This window comes from Hippopotamus amphibius, chromosome 3 (assembly GCF_030028045.1).
Source record: "Hippopotamus amphibius kiboko isolate mHipAmp2 chromosome 3, mHipAmp2.hap2, whole genome shotgun sequence".
Taxonomy (NCBI): domain Eukaryota; kingdom Metazoa; phylum Chordata; class Mammalia; order Artiodactyla; family Hippopotamidae; genus Hippopotamus; species Hippopotamus amphibius.
In genome coordinates, this window is record NC_080188.1 from 173,818,828 (window position 1) to 173,832,331 (window position 13,504).

Below are 13,504 nucleotides of genomic sequence, written 5' to 3' on the forward strand. Positions count from 1 at the left end.
TGGTCTCGCTGCCCGGGGCCCCTCGAGTCAGCAGCAGCCTCCAGAGGACGGAGGTCTGGGGCAGAGAGGCAGGGGCAGGTGCGGAGGTGTGCTGGGGGCTCGCGGCTGTGATGTCGGTTTCAGTGTTGGGCTGTCTCTGCCGCCGGCTCATCCCGTTCTCTCGGTTTTCCGTGTCTTGGTGACGTGGGCAGGAATAGCTCTCAAGGTTTACTGCACTGCTTTGGAAGAGGCCTGGGGTAGAGGACAGGCCAGGGCTGCGGGAGAAGTGGGCGGGCGGCGGTCACCGCTGGGTCTCGGTGACCGACTTCTCCGATCTTCCAGATCACCAGGTAGGTGCATGCAGGCACTGGCATCCTCACTGGAGCTGTGCGCGTCCACGTGGTCCTGGATGATCTATCTGTCTGAGATGGTCGGCCGTGAGATTCCGCAGGGAGCGCTTGTAGGGGAGGCCCAGGCGATGCGGGAATAACACGGACATGTCCACCACGGTGCTGTGGATGACATGCAAAGCCAGCAGGTCGCACTCCAGGCTGTGGCCGATGACGATAGTGTCCGAACTGAACATGTTCATCAGGACCGCCTGGACATCCTGCAGCGAGATGCTCATGCCTGCGAGGTCTGCCTCGATCACCCCAGAAAACCTCGTGTTATAGTCGACGATCTCGTTGTCCCACCTGACGAAGGTGCGTACACAATTTGGAGGTCCCTGTCCACCACCGTGATGCACGTCAGCTCCAGGCCGTAAGTGGTGTAGGACAGTTCACGGCAGAGGGTGTACGCATCCTGGGTACGCATCTCCTGAAAGTTCTTTCTCCAAAGTCTTCACAAACCCTTTGAAGATTTCCTTCCGGCTGTCCTGCACGTGTTGCTTGGCAACCTGACAGCCAGCTGCAAAACCTGTGACTCCTGAAAGAAAAATGTCAAGACACTCACTCTGAACCAGTGGAAACTCAGGAGACCCAAATTTGTCTGAGTCCCGCAAAACCCGGTGTGAAATTATAGGCCCTTACAGGGTCTTGCTTCCCCTAAATCACTTTGGGGGCTTATTTGAAGAAGTTCCACGAAGAGCTGTGGAGCACCGGAGCTGTGATCTGCCCTTAGAGCTGGTGCTGAGGTTGTGACGCTGCGCTGTCTGCTTGCCAAGGAGCTATTCCAGGAGGCAAGAAACTCTGGAATGACCCAGAGGACCGTTCAAAAGCTGTTGACAGGAGCAACTGGGAGTTACCACGGCCAGCAGAAAATGCCGCTGGGAGCCACTGCTGGCCACAGAAGAGAGAGGAATGGTCACCAGGAGCTGGGGCCACTGGCCTCTCCTACCACTGAGGGCCATGAGCCACAGAACCTGTTGCCATCGATAGCAGTTTCTAAAAGACTGTTCTGGAAACTGCCAACGGAATGGATTCTTATTATTCAAAGCCACAGACCCTAGGTCAGAACTGGGACATCTTATCGCTCAGAAATTCTGGCTCTCCTCACCATCAGTTCAGGGGGCCAAAGTGCTGGTAACTGAATATCAAACTGTAGAGGGAACAGCATGGGCTCGGAGTCAAAAGACCTGGACTTGAGTTCTCGATTTTCCATTCTGTGACCTTGGGTAAGTCCCTTCATCCTCTGAGCTTCAGAGTATTTAATGGGTTAATATATATGAAAATGCTTTGTAACATATAAAGTACCAGGGAAATGAAAAGCATTGTAATCATTAGTTTTTCAGTATGTTCTTCAGTGAAGAGTAAAATTAACAATTTTATACAAGAGAAAGTGAAGGGAATAGAGCCCTAGAAAATCTGAGTGGGGGCCCAAACCAGTTTTAGAGACCCTTAACAGGAGCCTAGCCGAAAGTTCAGATGAAGTTTGGAGAATGAGAGCCTCACGAATGACTAGGATCAAATTCAAATTTGTGATTTCAAGTCCTTGAGCCTCTACATAGATGTGGTACAAGTTTTCAGTTGTTTAATGGGCTTGAGATCCCATTTTGTTTCAAATGAAAAACCACCTGAAAGTTTCCTGAAGAGGGCTTTTTAGAAAAAAAAAAAAAAATTAAGCATAACATACCTGTGGCTGATCTTCTGTCAGTACAGTCCCTTCCAAAGTTCCTTGGGGAAACCAGAAGGCAGCAATATTTCAGCAGCTGGGAGAGGACACATTACAAGATGTGATCACAGCTGCTGTGTTGAGTCAGGATGCCCTTTTGAAATGTGCAGACTGGTGCTTCTGTGAGGGCAGGCGTGCTCTCCACCCCTCACCACTAGTCTCGAGGATTTCCTGCACACATCCGAGGAGTGACACTACCTACTTGCCTCCTTTGCCTTGGGCACCGTCTTCTGTTTTGGCAACTAGCGGTGCTTCTGAAAGACTCCATCTGCCTATCCACTTTGAGTTTCCACTGCACTAACATCTGGGATTCAAAACTACTCAGTCTGCTGTCAACAGAGTCTTTCTTAAAAAAAAAAAGAGAGAGAGAGAGAAAGAAAAGAAAAAAGAAAAAACACTCAAGAAGTGAAAGAATCCAAACTATCTAAAATGAAACAAACAGCATTCTTTCTGTCCTGTTTTTTAAATAGAGCTTTCCACACCCCACGTGTTTATGCTATAATTAGAAAGTGTGTTGTAGAAAGGGTGTTATGATCACCCTCTAAAAATCTTGTTTTTGTAATACTGACTTTACCATATGATATTAATTTGGAGAAAGAAAAAAACAGAAAAGCAGCTACAGCACAAAGAGTTCTACAATGCAATGCCATGGAGTATCAGAGATAAAAGGAATAGCTAAAATAATAAAAAATAATGTCTATTAATGTTTTCAGGCATGAAAGTGATGAAATTTAGCTCAAGTCCACATTGATTCTTCTTAAGACTATTGCAATAGACTGAATTGATTATCCCATTCTTTCCCTCCTCTGATTCAATCTCCAGAAATCATTGCCTGAATCCCACATCTACTCATGCCCTTGCTCTGGTCAGAATCCTTTTAGTAGATGCTCACCACCTACAGAGCTAAGGACTGCCCCCAAATTTGGAATCCAAGCTGCCCTCAGTCATTTTCTTCAGAGGTGATTCTGCCTGCCCCAGGATGTGCTTGAAAATGTTTAGGCATGCTTTTCAGTGGTCAAAATGCCAGGGAGCATTGGTGGCTTTTAGAAGGCTGGGACCAGGGATACACACTCCCTAAGATGACAAAGACCCATCCACCCCAAAAAACCAGTAGCATACCCACTGAGAAACTCTGAGCCTAACTTTTCAACTTTATTTTCTGCTTCTTCCCCCATCATATCCGACTCTGCAGCCACTTTGACTAGTCCCATCTCTAACCTCAGTTGGTGCATTCACACTGGTCTCTAGTCTGAAATGGCCTTCCCAACTCACTGATCTTTGCCACTCTCAATCCTTAAAAACCCAGAGTAAACTATGCCCATCCTCCAATCAACATCAATTTCTGCATTTCTGTGGTCCCACATCAATTTGCTTATATCTCTACGCTTATTATATTCTGCCTTATATTATTTCCATTTTTATTATTCTATCTCCACTACCAAATAATACATTTCTGGGGGACAGGACCTTTCTTATTCAGCTTTCTATACCTCAAACACTGAGCACTCACTTAATACCTGGTACTTAGTAGATTTGTTGAATTTAATTGAATTATATTCATTATTTGTAAATATTTTTTCTCTCAAATGTATGTGAGGGCACTGTAAATTTTTTTAACTACTAGTGGATTTAATATGTAAAGTCTTATTTTATTAGTTCTTCCTAGGAAAAAAACTGTTTGAATAAATTGAATAAATGGTTGGTTTCCTGCCCCTGTAACTGAGACAGGGTTAAATCTTTTCAAAAGAAAGAGCCAAAAGGATTTAGTCTTTCAAAAGTCACAAGGAAAAGGAAAATGTTATTTTTTTTGTGCTACCCACTGAGATCTTTGTGTACACATACCTCCTCAAATGACTAACTTTACAAATTTCACTTGACTTTAATTCAACTTTCCAAAAAAAAAATTTTTTTAAGTCACCTTTGGACTGGGATGAAACGTGGAAAATTTCAACTCAAAGTCAGATTTTTTTTTTTCTAGCAAGCTCTGAGCAAATAAAAACAAGTTTTGGCGGGAGCATCTTACTACCTCTACCATAGGACTGGTCACCACCAGCACCATACTTGTTGATGAGACTTTTGGCAAAAGGCCTGCTGCAGAAATACAGTCTATGACTTTATTTTGCTGGAGATTTCATCTATGAAGATTTTCTTTTCCAGTTACAAACTTCTCCCAAGAGGGACATAGCTTCTTTTTGGAAACCTGTGAAGTGTTGGCAAGTCTTGCCCTGTTTACCATGGAAACTTGTACTTGGATAGAATTACAGTGTATGACCTGGTACAAGCATAGATGGATGTCTGATGCCTGCTATTTTCTACTCATATTGATTTAAAAATTATAACTCACAGAACCAGATCAAATAACTTTGATCTTTCCAGTTCATGCATTCATTGTGGCATACAGTTGTTCTTGTACAGACTTGAAAATAGATTGGCAGATGACAGATCATATGTTACTATTAAAACTTATGAGTTTGGTTCTAATTAATCTGCAGAGGATTACCTGAAAAAGGAGTAGACTATTTGTAAGCATGGATGATTTAATATCTGCTTATCTATTGTTTTTTTCTTAGGAAGTTCTAAAATATCATATGGCTTCGAAGTTGCCATATGGGTTATATTGATGGGTTATATTTTTTTAATGAGAAAGAAAAAAATAAACTAGCTCTGCCTGTAAACAGATATATCTGCTTTCCTCTAAATAACTGTTTAAAGCATCTGACCTAGAATTGAATAAGATATTTATGGTCTATGTCTTTGGTAAACAGTTAACAGTCTAGCTCAGGGTCTTAATAATTTCTTGCCTGGATTACTGCAATATCTTCTAAGTTGATCCCAGACCACAGTTCTCTCACCCCACCCTCAATCTATATGCCACACTCCTACTGGCACTGTCATTCAAAAAACAGATCTGATCACCCCCAATCCAATGGTTAAAACCTTTCAAAGGTTTTAGGAGTGCTTTTAGGAAAGAGTACGAGGTTAGCGTGGCATGGAAAGCTCTAGCCTAGCCTTCCCCCTCACCTCTCACTTGATATTCCAATGTACACGTGTCACTTTCTTAAGTTTTCACTCAGTTTTGCCTCTCTGCCTTTGAACCAGCTGCTCCCAAGCATATAATGTCACCTCTGGAACTCCCTGTTCTTTCCATGGCTTGCTGCTATTCATCTTACAGCTAATACGCCACTTCCTCCAGAAACCAACCCAGATTTTCTCCTCCAGGAAGGGCGACACCCCCCCACAAGTGTTCCAGTAACACTTATGCATATCTCTGGGATGGCAGCCATCACACAGCACTGCATTTTAATGGCATGGAAGTTCCAAAAGACCATATTTTATCCAGAGCCTAACAAATATCCTGGCATGTAGATGGTACTCGATAAAAATTGATCAAATTATGAATGAACAAAAGGATGAATGAAGGAATAAAATTTGGGGGTTTACATTATACTGGTTTTTTTGGTTATACTTTGAGACACTGAGAGTCTTGAATTTGCCATTTTGAAAGGGTCACAATGCTCAGAAGTTATTTTTTCTCTTTTTACCACTTTGAGAAAACAAAGTAAATTTAAGAACCAAGTTGACTTCAAAGCAAGTTTAGGCAAGCTAAAAAGAGTTGAAGAGGGACTTCCCTAGTGGCTCAGTGGTTAAGAATCTGCCTGCCAATGCAGGGGACACGGTTTCAATCCCTGGTCCAGGAAGATCCCACATGCTGTGGAGGAACTAAGCCTGTGCACCACAACTGCTGAGCCCATGCATCGCAACTACTAAAGCTTATGCACCTAGAGCCTGTGCTCTGCAACAAGAGAAGCCACCACAATGAGAAGCCCATGCACCTCAATGAAGAGTAGCCCCCACTCCTTGCAACTAGAGAAAAGCCCACGCGCAGCAACAAAGACCCAATGCAGCCAATAAAAAAATTAATTTAAAAAAAAAGAGTTGAAAAATGCTCTTTTCATGGCTAGCACAGCCATGACGCATGGTCCCAAGAAGCATCTGAAGTGTGTAGCAACCTCAAAGCATTGAATGCTGATAAACCAATGTGTTTGCTCCTTGTCCATTTACCAGTCCCAACAAGCCTGAAAGAATGTCTCCCCTTCATCATTCTCTAAGGAAAGATCTAAATATGCTCTGACAGGAGATGAAGTAAAGAAGATCTGCATACAACAGTTCATTAAGATTGATGTCAAGGTCAGAACTGATATAACCTACGCTGCTGGTTTAATAGATGCCATCAGCCTTAACAAGACCAGAGAGAATTTCCATTTCTTCTATGGCACCAAGGGTCACTCTGCTGTTCATTGTAATACACCTGAGAAAACCAAGTACAAGTCATACAAAGTAAGAAAGATCTTTGTGGGCACAAAAAGATCCCACATCTGGTAACTCATGATACTCACAGCACCTACTACCCTGATCCCCTCATCCAGGTGAATGACACCATTCAGATTGATTTGGAGACTAACAAGATTACCCATTTCAACAGGTTTAATGCTGGTAACCTGTATATGGTGACCAGGGGTGCTAACTTGGGAAGAATTGATGTGATCACTAACAGAAAGAGACTTCCTGGATCTTTTGATATGGTTCATATGAAAGATGCCAAAGGCAACAGCTTTGCCACCCAGCTTGCCAACATTTTTGTTATTCGCAAAGGCAACAAACCATGGATATCTCTTCCCTAAGGAAAAGGGATCCACCTCATCATTGCTGAAGAGAGAAATAAGAGATTGGCAGCCAAATTGGGTGAAATGATCTCTAGGTTATGTGATTAGAAGGGTCTTTGTTCTTAAATGAAGATAATATGGCATGATTACAAAACAAAAATAAGAATGGCACAAACCATTTAAGAACTAAATATTAATTATTAATGCAATCATCATTCAAATGATTTTGTGACCCTCTGCACTGGGTACATTATATTGAGCAACCCGGAGCATCTAAAAAAAGATTCCAGCTTTAGTTTGTGACCAATAAGTTGCTTTTAGTTATTCCATAGATACTGGCAACTTTCAGGATAAAATCATTTTAAATTCACTTGAATATAAAACAATTAATATAAGTGATCTTCTTTAGCATTTTTGGTAAAAAGTATTTTATTAACTTGAACCAGCAATAGGGTTTACAAATCCCCCTCAGATTTGAAACAAGCTGCTTGCACGATTTGTAACTTTTCCACTTGTTTTCCATCATTCCTGCATATGCATTGATGGTTCTAAAGCCCATTCTTTAATTGTAGTGGCAATAAACCCAACTCCAGTCCAGAACTTGTACTTCCTGACATCTTCCACCCAGTCTCCAAGGGATAAAAGCCTTGTTTGAAATCAACCTTCTTTGTAGAAAAAAATCTACAGTGTCATACAAAGTACAACGGAATTTCTAGCCCCCCAAATACATCCCTCCTCACCCCTGCCCGTATCGGTCAACATCTGAAACTACTTTAACAAACAGAACACACGATAGGAGGGAATAGTCTTAAGCTGTCAAAGAGATTATTCACTGACTTAAATTCACACTGCCTATTATGTTTCCCTTTTTGGCTTATTTGCCAGGAAGCTCAGAGCCAAATTTACTCTTCAGTTGTAGTGAAAATTTTCTACTTCCTGCTTCAGTTAGAAGCCCCATCCCTTTTTCTATATTTTATGGCTTTATGTGCCTTCAAATAATTGTATGCTGAAACTCCAATCCCCCAGTGTGGCTATATTTGGAAATGGGGGCCTCTAAGGAAATAATTAAGGTTAAATGAGATTATAAGGGTGGGGCCCTGATCCTGTAGGATTAGTGTCCTTTCAAGAAGAAACACTAGAGAGCTGGCTACTCTTCTTCTCTCTCCCTCCTTAACTCTCTCCCTCCCTGCACACACACCAAGGACATACACACCAAGGACACTGCAAGAAGGCAGCCAGGAAGAGGGCTCTCACCAGAAACCCAATGAGCTAGAACCTTGATCTTGGACTTCCAGCCTCCAGAACTATGAGAAAATTAATTTCTGTTGGTTAAGCCATCCAGTCTACAGTATGCCCAAGCTGACTATTACATATATGATGCCTATCTTCTCTTTTTATCTGACTCTTTACTGCTCACCAGGCACCCAGTCTCTCATCCCTGGTCACATAAACTCTGCTGTGCTGCATCTCCTGTCATCCACCTACCAGTCATGAAAACTTTGAAAAAAATATTTCATAAACTGAATGAAATTAAGAAGGATAATAACTCAACAGAATAATTTGGAGTCTACCCTCCAACTATACTTGCAACCGTAAAATTAACCTTGTCTATTGCTTTTCTAAGAGTGTCCTCTATAATTTTATAAAAAGCAATGATGACTTTTTTCTTCTTATACTTTAGTGTCCAGTTTTATAAGTGATGTTTCTGTAAAACTGGCAAAGTTAACCAGTATGATACTGTGGTTTAATTTCAGGGGATGGTGTGTTTTTATTGAACACAGAAACAACCTTACTCCTCCTCCATTTTCTTTTCACGTTTTTCCATTTTTTCTAATTTTTAATGTGATTCACAACCCAGTCCCACTCCTCCATTCTCAGGCCTTTCCCTCTTAATGCACTGTCAGCACATGATCTCAGTATTGCCTATTTCTTTTATATCATTCAGCTAAATTTGTGAAAACTGTTTTCTTTGTATATGAAATACTCCAGATAACTAGACTATAAGCCTTATGAAATATCAGATCTTCTAAGGGAAATACAGATGTTTAGAGCTATAACAAGGCTAGTAGTGTTCAAGTAACAGTTTTTTTGTTAAGAAGAAAAATCATTAAGATAACAAGTTTCCACTACAGCTCACATGCTTAAAACTTTCTTTAAAAATACTCCTTATAAATTAAAATATTCTATATTTGCACTGAATGAAAAATTGTATTACTAGAATATTTAAGAAAAATCCATTTAGATATTTTTATCCTTAGGTGTGGAAGTAAAGCATTTATCTTTTCAAAATTGTATTTGTTCATTTTTACAAAAGCAACTGAAAAGTGGTTGACCTTTGTTGGTTCTTGCATGGATAGACTTCAATGTGAGGTAATTTTCGTGACACACAGGAAAAATAATAAACTGAAGTTAAATGTGATTTGAAAGTACTTTATGAGCAACTAAGAAAAACTCTTAAAGCTCTCTTGGATAAGCTTGTCAAGATTAGCCTCTTGGGCATTTAGAAACTGAACAAAGTTAAATGACTCAAGATGTGATAGTGCCCAAATAGAGAATGACTATTTCCACCTAGCTGCCAAGCATGGATACAAGTGTTCCTCTATACAGGGTACTAGAAAAGACCATTGGTCAGGAAAGTGGGCACCAGATCTCACTCCTTTAAGAATTAAAGTATTTAGTTTTCTAGAAATGTCCCAAAAGAGCTCACCAAGCTTGACATTCACAGTGTTCCATCTATGCTCCAAAACAGATCTTCCTAGTTTTCTAACCCACAATCCTATACAGAACCTAATCTCCAGAGAAACTAAAGCCCTCCTTGACAACACTATCTAATGTCTTCCACCCAACTTATGCCCTATATTACCCTGCTGTTTTCTTCATAACACTTATCACTGTCTGAAAGCATCTAATGTATTTGTTTAGCATCTGTCCCTTGTCTCTCAGAATGAAAGTCTCATGAGAACTTTTCCTTGTCTAGTGCTGAATATCCAGGTTTTAGGACAGTGTTTGTCACATAGTAGGTACTCTATACATATTTATGGAATGAACATTTCCCATAAACATCTGAATTTCACTGCCTCTGTGTCTTGGCATATAAAGTTTCCTCCATCCAGAATGCCTGTACTCTCCTTCTGCTATACATCTTCACGGTCCAATGAAAATTTTATAGCATCTAGGCCTATGTGGAAGTTGACAATGTGCAAGCTTCAGCTCCCTTTAAAGAGTGGAGGATACTTAAGGGATTAGCCTGTGCAAGTGCACATGCATGCACATATAGACACACAAACTAACACAGTATCACTCAGTAAGCATTTATTATATTAATTAATGAGACTAATGTACCATTCAAGTTCTAAATAAGATTTCACCTTAGCTCGAAATACAACAAGAAAGTGGACCTATCGTTTGGTTAGTGCTGTGGCATGGCAGGAGAAATATATCAATTACATGTGTTCAATCCACACAGAAACAGCAAGGGTGGCAAAATTCTAATGTAAATTCAGATCATTAGTTAATAAACCTTTGTTCAGCTGTCCCTGCCTGGCTCCTGAGACATATCCAGGACTCCCTCTGGCATTTCATGGGTGTTTAGAAAAAGAGAAGGAAAGAAGAAAAAATAAAACCTTCCCAAATCTACATAAATCTTCATGGGCCTCCTGTCCACGGGTTTATGTCAGGCTGACCTCTGTTTTGTCCTACTCAGGGAATCCAGCTTGAACAGGTCAGTCATGATTTATGAAGGCAGAAAGAGAAATGCATTTGTTCATCTCTTGGACTAAAGGATCTTAGTACCAGATCAGTCATTCTAGTCCCACTTATTTTTCCAACCACCAAATTCTCTTTTCTCATCCCTCTCCCTCCACGTGCAGTGTCTAACCTATTTAGTAATAAGTTCTTTCAACTACACTCTAAGAATGCTCATGACTTGTAATTACAGCAAGTCCGCTGACTATAAAAAGGTCAATGTTTAATTTCACCTTTTTCTCTGTGTTACTTCTATGCTCATTCTTTGCCTTATAACACAAAAGTATGTCCTTTTTATTTCAAGTTGTTATGTAAGGTCTGTGGTCGGGTCTAGAGGTGAATGTAATCTGTGGATGACAGCATAGTTGGTGCATTTATTTTGTTTTTTTGACAAGTGTGAAGGGTGAGTTACAAATTGGCCAATGATTCCCAGGGTTCATTTTGTAATACCCAGGTTGTGATACCCCAAAAGCTATCATAAAATTCTTAAAACTAAATTAATTTGGATTTACTTTTCAATTTCTGAGACAAATATGGAACAATAGCATTCCTTGATACAAAACATAACAAAAGTTGTATCTCCAAACAGATTAGGAACTATTTATTGTTCCCAGAGACAGACTCAGTCCATTTCATGAATATTGTTTGGTTACTTAGCACAAAGTTTAGATGTTTTCTGATGGTAATAAATGAATTCATGTTTGCTACGTTCAAAGTTGTATTTTAAAATATTCGCTCTTCTTTAAGACCTTGGAATTAGAAACCTAATGTGCATGGGAAGGTCACAGAGACAACGATTAGGTGTTGTACCAAGTTACCTTCAAGCTTCAGGTTGTCTTGCTAACTTTTAAAAAGAGTAAGAGTTACCTTGTGGTCAAGATAGAGAGAAACATATTCATTGACACTAATCCAGTCTACTGATGCTGGTGAGAGTGAGACATGACTATGGCCTACTCACAAGACTGTCTTTGTGTTTTTTATTTTACTTATCTATTTATCTGGCTGCTTTGGGTCTTAGTTGCGGCACGCAGGATCTTTGTTGTAGCATACGGGCTTCTCTAGTTGCAGCGCGCAGGCTTCTCTGTCGTTGTGGCATGCGGGCTTAGTTGCCCTGCAACATATGGGATCTTAGTTCCCTGACTAGGGATCGAACCACAGTCCCCTGCCTTAGAAGACAGATTCTTAACCACTGGACCACCAGGGAAGTCCCAAGACTGTCTTTAAACAGGCTTTAAAACATCCTATACAAATTAGGACATGAATTAGAAACAAGAGGAGGAGAGAGGGAAAGGTTATTTGCACAGCCTCAGACCCAAGTACACGTGCACAGAGCTGGAAAGTATTTTGCTTGGTACCAGTACACACAACACAAATAACACTTAACACTTATTAATGATATTTAGAACTTATTACTTAGTATTTATTTAGTAATTAGTATGTGCCAGGAATTGTTCAAAGTCATTTAACATATTAATCCTTTAAACCTCCCAGGAGACAGTAGAGGGTAGGCTACTTTAATTGTTTTCAACATTTTACAAATGAAGAAAAAGACACAAAGGGAATAAGCAACTTGCCTCAGTGCACAAAGGGTTGCATTGTTGCAAACAACCTCAAAGAGGCAGCAGACTAATCTAGATCAGTACAGACTAATGTTACCAAGAAGGGTGCAATACCTGCATCATCACTAGAGGAAGACATTCCACAATTACCAAAATAAGAAGCCATGTAAAACCATGCAGAAAAAAATCAAGCATTTCTATGGACAGCTCAAATTACCAAGAAATTTCGTGCAATTACAATGATGCATTTTCCTCAGTTATATTTAAGGGCGAGTTAGATATGCCCTTCTTAGCACATCAACTGCAAACAGCTATGCAAGAAAGAAAATGAACAAATATCAAGTATCGCCATCAGGAATCCTTGAACAAATGTCACAATGATCATGAAGGCACTGGAGGAGTTTTGAAGAATCTTCATTACTCCTTCAAAGTCACTCATCTCTTAAAATGTCCAGCACAAAACCTCCTTCAAACAATGTGAGAGTCTATGCCTCGTAGCTATAGCTATATCAGCTACTGAGCTGTAACGAAGGTTAGAGTTCCATCACTAGTAATTGCTTATTTTGTTTTTGTACTTATGTCAAGTAAAATGAATGAAAGGAAATGCTTGCCTTATGAGATACAGGTTTGATATTATGCTCAATGAAACGGTCACATGAAAGCACCATTTCTAATCAATTCAATTACTTAGCAGATCACTTGGATAATTATATAGCCTTAACTAAAAATCCTGTTTGACACATAAGAACTAAAAATATATCATTAATAATGATTCATTTTTTAAAAGAAAAATACAAAAGTAAAAATTGAAGTAAACCTGCAAATGAAAAAATAAATGATATAAACATATTTAATCATCTAGAAGTAATATTAAGACACTTGGACATATGCAGAACATTTAACCATAATTTCAAATAACTCCTTTTTCCATGGCCCATGAGTTGCTGAATGGATAAAGAAGATGTGGTACACATATATACAATGGAATATTATTCAGCCATAAAAAAGAATGAAATAATACCATTTGCAGCAACATGGATGGGCCTAGAGATTATCATACTAAGTGAAGTAAGTCAGAAAGAGAAAGACAAATACCATATGATATCACTTATATGTGGATCTAAAATATGACACAAATGAACATATATACAAAACAGAAACAGACATAGAGAACAGACTTGTGGTTGCCAAAGGGGAGGAGAGATGGGGGAAGGAAGGATTGGGAGTTTGGGATTAGCACTTGCAAACTATTATATATATAATGGATAAGCAACAAGGACCTACTGTGTAGCACGGGGAACTATATTCAATATCCTATGATAAACCGTAATGGAAAAGAATATGAAAAAGAATATATATATGTCACTCTGATATACAGTAGAAATTAACACATTGTAAATCAACTATACTTCAATAAATCTTTTAATTACATATGTCTTATTTTAA

The 13,504-nt window shown here is 39.7% G+C and overlaps 1 pseudogene; it reads right to left on the minus strand.

Moving 5' to 3' along the window:
• Nucleotides 1-207: 207 nt before the first annotated feature.
• The window catches only part of LOC130848852 (RNA exonuclease 1 homolog), a 38,046-nt pseudogene continuing 24,749 nt past the window's right edge, over nucleotides 208-13,504 (minus strand).